General features: G+C 32.5%; 1 protein-coding gene across 2 annotated transcripts in view; it reads right to left on the bottom strand.

Annotated features, from left to right (window-relative positions):
- LOC111057314 (potassium channel subfamily T member 2-like) overlaps positions 1-13997 on the bottom strand; it is a 699972-nt gene that overhangs the window by 503357 nt on the left and 182618 nt on the right. The window lies entirely within an intron of this gene.

Genomic DNA, 13997 nt, shown 5'->3' with positions numbered 1-13997 from the left:
TGATCATTGCAGAGCACAAAATACTATCACAATGTTAGTAAACACTTGAAAATCTGCCGCAAAACCTGACTTGACAGTTACCATAGAAACATTCGCTTTCAAAGCTGTCAGCAATAGTTAAATGAGAAAGCATTGATTTTGTTCTTACGGAACTCTGACAGTTTAAAGTGAATCGTCCTATACCTTGACCCACATTAAAATTAGCACAGAGACTCGGGGTGTGTGGGCAAATAATGGCAACAAGATCGCCGTTTGACTGATCAAATATCTCGCGATTGCGAAGGCATTGTATTTTCGCAAATAATAATGAAACCCAATGTGATGTGTGTTGTTGAGAACAGACACCTTATTAACATACAATGGGAGCTTGAACGAGAGAGGAATACTGGACAATAAAACTCGGTACTTGATCTTTACTGAGTAAAGTCTGCAAGTCCTGTGGTGACATCCATTGATCAGATTTATGACTGACTGTTATGTGGAGAGTGTAGGTTTAAGGCTGGATTTACACCAATAAGATTCACTGCAAACTGACAGCATGGTTGAAAGGGCAGAATATTTGATATTAACCAATGGCGATAGTTGATAGTGAATCAAACTGAAACTGGTTCAACAGACGGCGCCAGTGTGTGAGTAACTCTTTTACAAACAGCTTTAAATGCAAATCTGGGCATCAAATTGAATGGAGGTTGAGAATGGTTAGGGTTAGGGAGGAGTTTGTTGGAGGTTAGGTTAGGTAGAGGTTAGAGGTTGATTTTTTTCTTGTAAATGGAAATATACTAGTATTATTAAAATTTATTTGATAATTTCAGGATACATTCAAATCAGGAATGGTCTATACGAGCATTTGCAAGTGATAATACGAGCATTGATAAACAATAATAATTACTTTTTGTGTAGTTGAGAAGTTGATATTGTGGTAATTATTCATATTGAACACATTGGTAAACAATAATGATTACTTTTTGTGTAGTTGAGAAGTTGATATTGTGGTAATTATTCATATTGAACACATTGGTAAACAATAATGATTACTTTTTGTGTAGTTGAGAAGTTGATATTGTGGTAATTATTCATATTGAATAAAGAAGACTAAGAAATGATCAAAAACCACAGAGTTATTGATACTTAGAAAGACCGGCTTCGGTTATCACACCATTGTCAATCTCTGATAAACTGAGTTCATCTAAGTATCTTAGATAAGGTCTTTCTAAGAATCAATGAATCTGTGGTTTTTGACAATTTCTTAGTCTTTCATTGAACAATAATAATTAATACTAGCATATAGTAAATACGAGCATTTTAGTTGACAAAACTAATGATTGATTGATGTAGTTCCATCTGAACTACAAAGCTTATGAAGCTTACTTGAGATGGTGGATTCATAGAATTTTTATTCCTCATTAATTATCACAATAAATATATCATCAGAATGGTGTACTCAATTACACTGAAATTACTAAGTTATGCCGTATGCCATCTGATGAGTTCTATAATTTCAGTTTTGTATCGGTGGATATTAAACTTGAAGGTACCTAAATACTACACAACACACCGATCAATTCATTCAGGATTTAAGGTTCTTACAATCATTATTTCAAAATAATAAATTCAAATATCCAATGAAAGCCACCGGTATATGAATAAAAAAAGGTCTTTCAATCGATGAAGATTATAAAACTGTGACCGCAGTCCATTCATCTACAACTTAATAGAAATGAAAAGTGAAATAGCAACTTGTGAACATGATTAAATTACTCCCGAATTGATTCCCGAATAATTTTGGAACTATTTACATTACTAATCTTCCAAGCGAAATAATTCATTCATCACTGTAATATTGTGGATCTCCATTGCAGACAATGAAACACATTGTCTGTGAATGTGACAGACGTGCCTACCTGGGTGACAGTAATGACTTTACTGTGGCAAGCCCTCAGGCGATCCAATACATTTTAAATTTGGACGTGCACTTGCAATCAGTGCAAAATTACAAGGACTTACGAATAAGGAAATGCCATACGATATATATATATATATATATATATATATATATCACTGTAAAGTGCATTGCACTTATCAATAGCAGACAAACCATCTATTGATATAATATTACTAATAATTGATGAATTTATCAATATCATCAAACATCCATAATTTCTCTTTTATGATTTAACGGGGGAGATAGTTGTACAATTTGAATAGACTACTAGAGTATTTATTATTCAGCTTATGCCAGATACATAATACATGAAGTTCATAAGACTCAAATGCCAACATATACACTGTCATTTATATAATTTCTGTATTTCAATCTCTTTGAGATTTTCTTTAGTGTTGGATCAGGAGAACATAAATATGAGTTTGTCTGACCGCCATTATTTAGTATTTGTAGTCTCTAGGATACAACAGTTCTTCAGGTACAAAATATTAATATACAGTTATCAATATTCATTGAGAGAAATACTTCTAATGCATTGAATTGATAAAAATAGCATCAATATTCAATAGACTTTTCTATAATTACACTTATTGTAACTTATAAATTTCTTGAGATTGAAACTTAACACACAAATGAATAGATACTATTATATTGGAAATGCTACATTGAAAATCCAAAATGATTATTTATACTTTATTCAATTATAGTCGAAATGGTTGTGTACATCTGGAAGGATGGGAACCAAAAGAAGAAGATTTCATTCAAGAACGGGAAAATTGTACAATTTTATGCTTCAACCCAGGTTGTATATTCTACAATAGGCACATAATAAAGATTCGTCTCCCCATCTTTTCGAAAAAATATCCTAACTTCACTTCAGTAGAAGACTTCATTCAAGAACGACAAATTGTACAATTTTATGCTTCAACCCAGGTTGTATATTCTACAATATGCACATAATTCGATTAATATGAAGTTTTTAGTGTTTACGAGTTTGTGTTTCTTGAATAGTTCCAAATTTCTTAAATAATACAATATTATTCATTAAAGTGGTAATTGAGTGGAATATTTCCAATTGATTTATCAATTTAAGCCATCTAAATTCGAAATTTATAGTTTTAATGTTTATTTTGGACTAAAATTTTATAAAAATTGTACACATGAAATTCTAACCTTATCTTGGACTTTGTCGTCTATAAATTTGGAAGAAAAATAGCACAAGGACTACCTTATTATTTTATCTTTCAATTTTATTACATTAGTGTTATTCGCATTGTAAATAAATAAAATGAATAATAAAGATTCGCCTCCCCATCTTTTCGAAAAAATATCCCAATTTCACAAATCTATGTATCTTAATCACTTCTCTATGATCCAAATCATTTTCGACAACGAGAAATTCTATACATTTCTCCAATGAAAATGGAAGGATACTATGTAGTTTAACAGCCTTGAACTGAAGAATTGCTTCAATATTTAACGGATTTCGCCCCAGTACTCAACACTCAATTGATTGGTATCATCAACCCCTACACTTAAGCAGTGTTGCGTGGGCAGTAGCCAACTCTCACAACAAGCAATCAACATTGACCTTATCGGCAAGAGAAGCTCTCACTTATTGAGCGGTTGGAAAAGCGGGGAAATTCAGTTTTTCCTATTGATTAGTTTAGTGGCCGGCAGCTGTCAAATTATGCAAGGTGAGAAAGGCTCAAAAGCCTATGAATATGGTATGCGGGAGTTACGTGTACTTATGAATGTGTCCTTGGTGTAATAACCTAATAACCTGAGGTGAACTGACACAAAAAACCAACCTAATATGGAATGGATGTTGACACAGAATACGTGACATTTCCTTGGATTTTAATGCTTGCAAGCCTTTACAATATTGTTAATCAATTTAAACCAAGAATAATATCCTCATGAGGATGAATCAATAATATACTATCAAATTTACACTTGATAAATAAATGTTGAGGAATCTCTCCATTTATTGTTCATTTTAGTGGATGTGGAAATATCATTTCATTCCACTTTAATGTCTATCAAATACTACACTTTATACTATCAAATTTACACTTGATAAATAAATGTTGAGGAATCTCTCCATATGAGAGTTCATTTTAGTGGATGTGGAAATATTTCATTCCACTTCAATGTTCAATATCAAGCAATATTGACAGATTGATATCATCAATCATATTTGTTATAACAATGAGAAATGTCAAACAAAAAAAAGTTCCAGAACTCAACATAGTGTTCATTTATTAATTTATTCATTTCATTGACAATAACAAATCATAATTATAATGAATATAATATGATTGGGGGAAGACAAAACTGTCTTCTCCCAAATTTTTACAAATAAATGTTTCAAATAAGAATAAGGTTAAGATTACACTTTCACTTTAAAAATTCCAATTTCCACTCCAAAACTAATGACTAAACTAAAAATTTTGAATTTTGATATTTAAAAACTGATTAAAAACAAAAATATTTCACTCAAATCTCTATAGATTGGAAATTTTGAAATAACGTTCAAAAGCCTACATAGATGATCAACTATGGATCAATTTCATCTTCATTCAAGTTAAATTTCATGAATAAAGATTATCTCAACAGACAAAACTACCAGAAATAGTAAAGTGATGAATTATTCAGTACAGCAAACAAGGAATGATTTTGTGTGCCAGAGGAGTTGAAATGTATTATTCTTCCAAAAAATACATTATATTACTATGAATATTATATTACTAGCCGTCAGGCTCGTTTCGCTCGCCATATCCGTTTAGCCAGACGTTTAGTCTGGACCCCCGACTGGATTGTCCTAACATTATAAAAATGCAGGCGAGCGAAGCGAGTCTGCTAATCTCATTCTTGGACGATCCAGTCGGGGGTCCAGGGGGCGGAGCCCCCTGGCTAGACGGATATGGCGAGCGAAGCGAGCCTGACGGCTAGTCAATAATATAACTGAAAATAGTGGAAAAATATTGTTTCAAACAACCCCTGAGTTAATACAGTTTCATTATAGAAATTTGTTTGCATTTTGATTAATCTATTTTGTTCTATTTTATGATTATTCTATTATGTTTTTCCATTATTTTATAAATAATGAAGTCTATTATTTCATAATAATAGATTTTGTGCAAAAACCGAGTTACTGATTTCGGCTGTTACAAAATAATCAATTTCTGGTAAACTGAAGCTAAAAGTAGGAAACAGCAGAATTTATCATAAAGGCCGAGCACCGCTATTGGTGAAAGCAGTGACCTATCAAGGTGAACGTCTATCATTGACCTAGACAAGCCCCTCCCCAATTAACGTTCAGACAAAACTAAATGGCGGCTTGAATTGCAAACACAGCAATGAAAGATTATTGAATGAAAAAGATTAAGAAGTTGTCAAAAAACCACTGATTTATGTAATTAAGATTATTGACATTATAGTGACGAAATCAAAAGGAAAATGTTACAGAAATATTAAGAACTCTCTTCGAATTGTCTGCATTAAATCAAAGTAAAGAGTTGATGTTGTTTATAAGAAATCCTGCAATTAGAAGTTGATATCTCATTATAGCTGTCAACTATTGTAGAAATACAGAGTGTTCCAGAAAAACGGGAAATTTTGAATAATTTCAAGAAAAACAAATCTTCAAATAAAGTTTTTCATATTATTAAATAGTAGAAATAATGTCATTTTAGGATAAATAATACCGTAACATTTATTTCTTGAAGATGAAATCTGGCAGGTGTATTCCTTTTCTACGCAAACATTCCTGTAGTCTCTTCATCACATTGTCCATGGTTTGACGTAACATTACAACTGGAATTTCCACAAATTTCCACAGAGTAGGTACAAACATGTAACTATAAAACACAAATGCAAATCACCACAATCAATTCAAATAAAAAACATTCCTTACTAGAAAATGATAAATTGAAACATAATAGCATTAATACTTCTATTCCAAACTAGTAAGAGCTATAATACATAATCAAACTGAATGGATTGATGATTATTATTCAATTTGAAATCGCTTCAATCAATCAATCAATCAATCAATCAATTTATTTAGCCTGGCGATACAGTAGTACATAAGGCTACGTCACAAAATATTTTATAAAATTACGATACATAATAAAATCATAATTAGGTCGAAATACATAATAAAATCATAATTAGGTCAACATACATAATAAAAAGTCCTTAAAATGAGTAGAGATAACAATATCAATTAATAGCTTCTCGAATCTTGGCTTTCAATTCTTCCGTTGTCGCAGAATTATTGAAATATTATTAAAATATTCCGTTGTGGTATTATTAATGGAATGGATACATGACAATTAACTCAGGAAGAATTTATTAGTTGTATTATGATTGATGTTATGGTATTCATCAATTGGATCTCTCTATATGTTGTATTGATAATCAAGTCTCTTATTTGAAGAGACTTTTGGTTCAAGATCGTGTAATCACAATGTAATTATATTGAATCCTGGTAATATATCCATTTGAATGAAAGATTTCATCATTGTATTGGATTCTCTCATACGCAATACACGAGTAATCATAGTTTTCAATCTTATCTACCCATATTATGAAGTCAAAACTGATTGGAACGATATTTATAACGCTGGATTTACTAAGCATCAAAGGAATTGAATGTTATTTCATGAAGAATAAACAATTTAGTTTGTGTTCCTACAGGGCTTATGCGTGGGCAAAGATGGATGATTGAATATCATTATTACTTCAGTAAACTGGATGAAGAAACTGCGTTGATTGTTGAGATCAAGTAGATAATCTCGAGCTCCATCTCATTGTTGAGAGATGAGAAACGAAATTGATCTCGAAAATGGAAAACAAGAAAATCAGTAGGGGGAAGTATGAAATTTAATATTGAGAGATGTTTTCCTTCATATCACAACTTTATTAATATATATATATAAGTTCTGAGTTAAGAATTTAGATTATATACTTGTGAGTTGGAGTTTAGCTTGAAAAGATAAAAGAAGTTGCGAAAATTGATTTTGGATTTCTCAGAACAAGTTTCAAATAATTCATATAAATCCAGGTAAACTGTAGAAGAATGAGAGAGAGAATTGAGAACAATTTTCACGAGTAGAGAAAAACGTCAGCAGAATCTAGTTTAGAGATGAATCTGCAATTCACTGAATTCACCAATCTGCACGGTACTCCATTAGCTTTTAAAAGGATTTGCAACGGAAAAACAATTTTCCAGAATTTTCTAAAAATCCCACATCAGCTGCGCAATGTATTCCATTATCAATTCAATTTTTAAGTGGGGTTTAGAGCGCCATTATCAATTCACAGTCAGAGTAAGCCTGGTGGGAACAACACTTACATTCTGCAAGTGTTCTTGCAAAGCTCGACAATCAGTAACTGGCTCAACTTTTCAATTGAAGCGCTCTTTCAGAAGAAGAAACTTCTTGATCTTCTCTTTTGAACGGAGTAGATTAATTTAAATTCTTGGAATTGGTCACAGATATTCTCATAAGAGCTGAAATAAGCAAGAGGATCGAGAATAATACCCTAATACACTGTTAACTTCTATTTTGTTGGACTAGGCTTGAATTTTATATAATAATATAAGTCATCTTGAGAATACGTATTCGTCATATTCATTCGTATGCTACGTTTTAACAATGCAAAATGATCCAGTTACGTCACTTATTACTGTGAAATAAGTTTTTGAAATCCTATTGATTTTCATTTTCTTCTTGTTTGTCTCAGTATATCTCATGAGTAATAGTGGATCCAAAAAAATTCAAAATCAAATCAAACCAAAATTTTTATTCACAATACAAACAATAATTGAGTGTCCTGCCAAACCGAAAGGTTTTTCGGCGTGTTCCCAGTTACATGAAAAACGAGTTACAAAAGATAAATAATCTGAGACAAAGAAAATATTACACTTCAAAGATTTTTAGAATAAAATGAAAAAAAAAACCTATTAAAAATGCAAAAATAAAATAAGAAATATACATCAGATTCTGATACAGAATTACGAAAAAAAGAAAATTCATTAGAAAAGAATGAAATAAAAAGGAAAAGGGAAAAATTGTTTTACACAAGTAATAGTACATTTTTATCGTTGAGGCAGGCGGCAGTGACAATAAAAGGAAAATTTCAAAACTTCAGCCAGCAAAAATTGAAAAATTCTAATAATGTAAGCATAGCTGTAATTTTTTCAACTCGACATTTCTTTAATTATGTGGGTTCGATTCCCTGGCTGACAACTAATTTTTGGATAGTAGTTCTCATCGAATTTCCATCTAGCTGTTAACCCTGTTGTCAATGTCTGCAGTAGCAGAAGTCTTCGGGGTGATGGACAGCATTTATTTAGGATTTTCGTTAAATAATAGTTATAAAATTAAGTTATTATTAACCTAGCCAATATGGAGTTTTCATACTAATGGCCGAGCACCGTTATCGATGGTAGCCTGGTCCTATGAAGGGGAACATCTGCTATTGGCCTAGACAAGCCCCTCCCCAAAAAGCGGTTCTTACAAACTACCTTCACAAATCACAGTGCTCAGTCGTGAGTATGAATACTGCTGCTCTTCACTGCAAATTAATTTTACCGGAGTTTGATAATAATTTGAGTTCTAAATGATATTTCAAATGAATATATATGGTTCAGCAATATATAGTATTACTATTCTATATGAATAACTACCACAATAAACCTTCACAACTACCAACTTAGAAAGTTCCTCAATATCATTGTATTGTGTAAAAGTAGATGTAAATCTGATTCCTCTATCATGGTTTCAATTTTATTCATTTTAGTTCTAGTTTCTTCCCATTTTCCACTCTGAATTCATTAAGACTCATAGCGGCTGAACAATCAAAACTACGTTCAATTTGTTTGGTAGCATTGATTTATTTATTCATCTAATCATTCAGGATTACACAACTTACAGAGCTATGAAAACAGGTAGGTAGGTAGAGCAGTTCATAAAAAGAACACATAGTCGAGATATTTCATCTCTAGAACATCTGTTTTGACGACTTTTGGAAAAAATCATCGAATTTCACAATTTTCACAAAGGAAAAAGTACTCTGAAAACAATAATCATATATACACATATACAGAAGTCTGATCGTAGTTTCAAATATGTTGCCCCTAATCGTTATTATGTTATTCCCCTAAATTATTCTCGTTGAAGAATAGGGCTTACAGTTTAATGAGCAAGGAAAGTTGTGTGAGTGCAACACACCAGATTTTTCATAAAGATTCAAAGGTTATCAAATTAATTATACTCGTGTGTGATTGGGTCACAGCAAGGAGCAATAAAAATCGTATTCATCACTCTTATGGAAATATGAGGGAAATACTGCAGCGTTCTTCAAATTTCAGTTTTCAAATAATGTTGAAACACAGTATATAAGTCCAATACGAACGAACATACTCGTAGTTGTCGTAGTCCTAATATAGATTGAGTGAAACAATCCAGCCAAACCCTCAACGAACTCAAATTAACAGCCAACAACTGTTGTCGAAAACCTCAATTCTCATTTCAACAATCGATACCAAACACATGGCACGAAATTCAAGAGGGACATCATTTTTGTGCCGCTTGTCGGGATGAAGGGTTGATTTGCAAAGTTTGATTTCCGGTTAGAGGTTGAGAGAAATCAGGAAAAGAGAGAGTAAAAGAGGAAGAAACAGAGAGAGAAAAGAGAGAGTGAGAGAAAAGGATTTAGAGAGGGAGAAAGAGATTGAGAGAGGACATGGATAAGAAGAAAGATTTAGACAGACAGAGAGAATGAGTGAGAGAGAGAGATTGAGAGAAGAAGAGAAAGAGTATTATAGTGAGGAAGAGATAGTGGGAGAGTGAGTGAGACTGTGGGAGAGAGTGTGTGAGAGTGCTCAAGCTAGCAACAGTTAATAACCGAGCTCTGAAATAGGGCTCGAGCCATCTTCAGTTTGATTGGATTTCATGCTTGGGTGATTGGATGCATGCTAACCTAGTGGAAGAAATCAATGGCTACTCAATGTTGCCAGTTGCCACTCAACAAAGCTGTTGATTTCTCATTCAGAGAGAAAAATATTTCTCAATTGGTCGGAAAAATTAAATGTCTTCATCAGAGGAGTTCTAAGTTTGCAGGATACTGCAGAGGGTTTAATAGTGTTCATTTGGAATCTAATATTTTTTATAATCTTAATCTTATCATAATCTTATAGTGAGCATGATAGTATTCAAAGTGACTGAATATAGAAGCAATTGATGTCAAAAAAGGGAGAAATTTGTAAAACTCTAAAAAAAATCAATTTCTATCGTATATCTATATTTATATAAAAGCGAAATAGCACTCACTCACTGACTGACTGACTGACTCACTCACTCACTCACTAGCAGAGCTAAAAATCTACCGGACCAGAAACGTTCAAATTTGGTAGGTATGTTCAGTTGACCCTTTAGAGGCGCACTAAGAAATCTTTTGGCAATATTTTAACTCTAAGGGTGGTTTATAAGGGTTTAAAGTTCGTCTTTTAGCATGTATATTCTTCTTATTCTCTCAATTATAATTGAAAAATGTCCATACCATATGTTAATAAAGAACTATAATCTAGAGAGAGTACCTCTTCGAAACAGTTGTTAACTGGTAACTAAATTAATAATTTTGTCAGGTTGGCACCAAGTTGAAGATTGAAATGCATTTATCGCGGAAAAATTGATTGGGCACTGCTAATTCAATCGGAACTATTCCTGTGAATATTATATTACTAACAGTCAGGCTCGCTTCGCTCGCCATATCCGTTTAGCCAGACATTTAGTCTGGATCGCCTGCTGATCTCATTATGGATGATCCAGCCGGGGGTCCAGGGGGCGGAGCCCCCTGGCTAGACAGACATGGCGAGCGACGCGAGCCTGACGGCTAGTTATAATATAAGAAGATTGGTCAACTAATCAAGACTCGATACTTCGAACCGATATATATTATCAGAGGTAAATCTCTTGGTATGAATCAGTATCGGATGCCTCTTATGAGGAGATTGGTCAACGTATCAAGACCTCTATTTATTATAAACTAGCAGGTAACCCGTGCTTCGCATGGGTCTAGTTAGAAACTTAACAAACTGAGAACTTGACCTACTGAAATCTTGAAGAATTTAAAATATGTACATGACTATCCTCAGTAAATTAGGAAGAGTCTTTTAGAGGAATTTCAAGTTGATTAGTCCAGTAGTTAAGATGTGATGATGCGTCATTCGTGAATTTCCTATCATATACGTATCTTCTTCTTTATGTGCCGTCTCCTTTAAGAAGGTTGGCTATCAACATGGCAATTTTGATTTTTGAGGCAACCGCCCTGAACAGATCAAAGACCTATACGTATATTATAAGCCTATTCTTTCCTTTGTTATAGTATAGATTATCAATATATAGCTTCCTTAATATGTTATTTCTATCAATAATTTGTTCCATTACTGGGCTAATTGGATATCAGTTTGAAATATGCTCAGAAAGATTGGTCTGGGAAGATTAGTACAGTGGAATAAGAAAGAGTCGGTCATAAACAAATCGATCAATAATAGTTTTTGGAGTGAGAAAGCACATTCTGTGTGACCATGACATTTGGATTAGGACAACAACAGTACAGTTGATTATGATTCGTACGTGTAGCTTACACACAAATATCCAATATTGTTACTATAATTAGAAAATGTTGATTGAGAATCGTTATTCTTCAGAGCATTGGGCTCGAAACATACAAGATACTAACAACAAACTATTATAAACAAACCTTTCAAAGAGTAGAATAATATTTAGTAGACTGTTCCTTAGTAATGCATCAGAAGAAATGCCTTTAAAACTTGAATTAGAATCAGTGCCTCAATCTATAGATTAGTTAAATTGATAGATAAATCAATAGACCAATGAGCATTGAACTGTTGAACCAGGCATATACTGCCTGGAGTATAGACAGTCGTAAGGCCGTATAAACTCTAGTATACCCCTCAGGATAGAAGAGATCTTCTCGCCACCAACAAATTTCCATACAAATTTACACAAATTTTACAAATTTTCATACAAATTTGAATAGTTGTAGTTAAACTATTCAACAATTTCAATAATAATTATTGAACATGACCAGATGTATTGTTCATTATGTTGTAATTCCTTATGATATCAAAAATATAGAAAAAACATCGATTATTACTGATATCATTATTCGTCACGATCGAATTATTAAAATAACTGATTATTAAAATAACCAGTGCCTTAATCAATGAATCACCTAGTGAAATAAACCGACTAATCAATGGATCAATGAACGTTGGACTGTCGGTCACGCCTGGAGTATAAACAGTCGTAAGGCCTTTGCATGTATACGACATTGCATAATATACACAGTAAATGAATACATTAACCCGTGGTATTTGAGAATCTTGTTTTCAGATAGATTACACAATGATTTCTCGAGTATTAGAGACTATGCTCTTATGATTCGTAAATGTTGCTGATTTAAGGTAATAAGCTGCTATTCATGACAACGTTAGATATTCTCAATAAACTAGCAAAGCAAGGGAAAGAAGGACATGGGGGGATTTCATCTTTGATGGAATCATCATTCATCACTATAATACAATCTTCGATTCTGAGGGTACTAATCTCCAATATAGCCCAAGGGTTGAACACCTCATCCCATTTAATTCAATAGATCAATAGCCGATACTTAGTTTGTATGGAGGTTTAACACTGGGAGAATAATCGATAGCTTTATAATATTCTAATGAGCTATTTTGAGTTTTTGAGAGTTTAAACTAGAAGAACAACTGTCATTCAAATATATATTCTAGATAGATAACAGGTTCTGATTCATAATGCACAAGAAGTGAACGAGAAGAAAGTAGAGGTATGTTACAAAGTTCCGTGAGTTTCTAAAATCAAATCTCTAATCATAACTGTCAAGTTCCGAATGGGTAAAGAAAAGCTCTTGAAACTTTGTTCTCTAAATTAATAAGAGCTGGAAACAATATTTATAAGTTATAATTATGAGAGCTTAGAAATTGATGTTCTGATTGATTTACATAACAATATTTTCTTTCCAATAATTTCTCTGTATCACTCAAAAAAAGATATGCGACACTGCTAGTGGAACTGATTAATGATTCAATATTACTTATATGTATGGAGTTAGTTCACGAGACTAATTCCATACATAAGTTTAATATGATATGTCTGATGGGATCAGAAATAACTCCAGGGAAAAAATTAACCCTAAAATTGCAGTATCTGCATCTATGAATCATCAGATGATAGCGATTTGCAGTGATATTTTGTTTTTTCAGGCTTCGATTTGATAATAGAAAAATATCAGAAATAACTGCAGGGAGAAAAATAACCCAAAAATTGCAGTATCTGCATCAATGAATCATCAGATGATAGCGATTTGCAATGATATTTTGTTTTATCAGGCTCCGATTTGATAATAGAACAATATACGATCTGCTCTCTTTTAATATTGTTCATTGAATGATTATATTGTCTTGAAATGTTATATTCCTGATTATATATTTTTATAGTATCATTATGCTATGGAGTGAAACTTGAACTAGAGGGGAAGATTTTATTGCAATCTCTAATAGATCTTAACTCATTTATAACTGCTCAATTTTGTTAGGGAAAAGTGAAGAAACATAGCCTACGGTATATCAATCTCAAGGTACACACAGAGACAGGGAGCATCATGCACACTATAAACATCAAACACACATCTATGCTATTAAAGTGAGATCCACTTCAAACTTTCATAAAATGTTATATAATCAACAGTTTATGTAGAAAACATCAATGTTTCTATATAAAACATCAACAACTTTCATTCAATGGATTTCAAATTTTGAAGCCAAAGCTTAGAAATAAGTTAGAAATGAATTTCACTATGAATTTTTTCAGTAATATCCACTTCAAACTTCTAGAATATTGTATAAATTACTTCAACAATGAGAAGCCAAAGCTTGTAGATTGGTTTGAATTGAATCTCACTAAGTCATAGAATCTTACAAACTATGTTAGTAGAA

Source organism: Nilaparvata lugens, chromosome 6 (assembly GCF_014356525.2).
Source record: "Nilaparvata lugens isolate BPH chromosome 6, ASM1435652v1, whole genome shotgun sequence".
In the NCBI taxonomy this organism is placed as follows: Eukaryota; Metazoa; Arthropoda; class Insecta; order Hemiptera; family Delphacidae; genus Nilaparvata; species Nilaparvata lugens.
The sequence above is the reverse complement of the archived record's forward strand: the minus strand, read 5'-3'. Positions and strand labels throughout refer to the sequence as shown.